The 2,403-nt window shown below is 45.2% G+C and overlaps 1 pseudogene; it reads right to left on the bottom strand.

Annotated features, from left to right (window-relative positions):
- Positions 1 to 517: 517 nt before the first annotated feature.
- LOC148778821 (serine/threonine-protein kinase 17A pseudogene) lies at positions 518 to 2,045 on the bottom strand (annotated as a pseudogene).
- Positions 2,046 to 2,403: the final 358 nt, after the last annotated feature.

Raw genomic sequence — 2,403 nt, 5'->3', positions numbered from 1 at the left:
AATGAGCTGTGCACATTCAATCCAGACATGAATCACATTTCCTTCTTCAATTCTACCCTCCTCTGCCAAGTTACAAAAGGAAGTTAGATATATATGATCTGGATACAGACTTGGTTTATTTAGGATTTTCCACTTGAGTCAAAGATTACCTATCTTGCTTCTCAGTCTCCACTAGCTCTTAATTGGATAGTCCAGATCTTAAACAGTCAGATTTTGGGATATGGGGCATGCAGGTGAAAAGAGGTAGTATGATTTGTGACTAATGTCCCTTTTTTCAGTGATTAAGAATTATGACTTATATAGATTGAATAACTTCTCAATTAAATTCTTCACTCTCTTTTTTTTTAATTTTGGCACTTTTACTTGGATTTTTACTGAAAGTGAATACAGATGTCTTTGCATACAAATTCTCATTCTGCAGAAGCAGGAAGCAGAAATAAAAGGTTCAAACATCACCCTTCTTAAAAAGAACATTGAAAAAGGTAACTTCACCCGTTAAGCCTCCTGGCTGGCCACTTGATAAATCTGGCTTGATTTCTCTCACTCCACAAGTTTAACAAAGTTATTTTAAGTTTCTATCACTGATACCTGGTCATCCACTTTCGGTCCATGTACCATTTGGCCGGAAGTCCATAAATAATGTTTCCAATGTAGAAATCTTAAAGTTCTAAAGGGAAATACTGCTCAGTAGATAAAATCTTCTGGAATGTCTTGTAGCAAAGGTTCCTCAAATTTAAATCGTTTGGAAATGGCCTTTTGTTCCATTTTCTCTTTTTCAGATTGTCTGTATTGTCCTAAAGTATATGAAGTAACTACAATTAGCACCTCTGTTATGATGGATTCCTCGGTTTCTGGCTTCTGAGTATCTGAATTACTTTCAGACACAGAATCTGCTTCCTGGAGAGCATGTGCTTCTTCTAAGGCCCCTTTGACCTTGAAAGCAGGCTCCTGAACACCGCTCTGAGTCAGCCATGGGTGTTTCAGACACTTCCTACAGTGGCGCGATCTTCAGGTTTCTTAACTAAAAGTGTCTTGATGAAGTCAACAGCTGACTCAGACACAACATCAAATTCTTCCTCAGAATAACTTAAATTCATCTGTGAGATGTTGAGGAAAGTTTCCTGTTTATCATCGCCCAGGAAAGGCGATATTCCTGTCAGCATGACATATGCTAACACTCCAATGCTCCACATATCTGTTGCCATGCTGATAGCATCATAACTAAGAACTTCAGGAGCCACATACTCAGGAGTGCCCATGATCTCTCGGAGTTCTTCGCTCTTCTTCATTATTCTTGAAAGACCAAAATCCACTATCTTAATGTCACCCAGTGGCGATTCACTTGTCAGCAGAATATTCTGAGGCTTCAAATCAAGATGAACGATATCATGAGCGTGTACGAAGCAAACACCTTCTAAAATCTGCCTCATGAGTCTCTGAACATCTTTTTCCGTGAAGGCTTCATCTCTGTCTGCAACACACTGGTCAAAGATTTCACCTCCAGCTGCCTATTCCAGAACTAAGATCATTTCCGACGGTGTCTCGTAGACTTCGTGTAAATTAATGACCCATGGATTATCCTGGGCTAGCTCGAGTACAGCGATTTCATGAACTATTTCCATCTGACAATCTTGGCCTTTTCTTCTTTTTCTCATGAACTTGGCAGCAAATTCTTTCCCAGAATCTTTCTTTATGCATTTCCTCACCACTACAAATTTCCCTCTGCCCAACTCCCGGCCGGGGGTCGGGGTGTAGGCGTCCTGAAAGGGTTCGGTGCGCACGGCGGTGCGGATCTCCGTCAGCAGCCCGCGGGCCTGGGTCAGGGGCGGCGGCCGGCGCGGCGTGCTCATACCCCGGCCAGCCCGACCCGAGCCGGAGGCGGCGGCCGGGGAAGAGCCGCCGCTGCCCGGCTTCTCGAGAGGAATCATGGCGCTCGGGCGTGCTTTTCTCGCCTGCCACCCGGCTCGCTCGGAGCTCCCGGCGGGTAACGGCCCCGCCTCCAGGGGCCTCGAGCCGGCGCGAGGCTGCCACCCGCTCTGCCGGGAGCTGCGCACAGGCTGCGGCCGGCGGCCTCCAGGCCGCCCGGCCCCCTCTTCACTCTCTTAAATAGGCTGGATATTAGGTAATGTTTTCTAAAGGAAACCATACAACTAGCTTGTTTATACAGTATTTTAAAAAGAGAAAATAATGATTCAAACTAGTCAGTCCTAAAGGAAATCAATCCTGAATATTCATTGGAAGGACTGATGCTGAAGCTGAAGCTCCAAACTTTGACCACCTGATGTGAAGATCTGACTCATTGGAAAAGACCCTGATGCTGGGAAACATTGAAGGCGGGAGGAGAAAGGGACGACAGAGGATGAGATGGTTGGATGGCATCATAGGCTCAATGGACATGAGTTT

Source organism: Moschus berezovskii, chromosome 1 (assembly GCF_049115385.1).
Source record: "Moschus berezovskii isolate FMDL1 chromosome 1, NW_MosBer_1.0, whole genome shotgun sequence".
Lineage (NCBI taxonomy): Eukaryota > Metazoa > Chordata > Mammalia > Artiodactyla > Moschidae > Moschus > Moschus berezovskii.
Note: the sequence above shows the minus strand (reverse complement) of the source record. Positions and strands in the feature narration are given on the sequence as shown.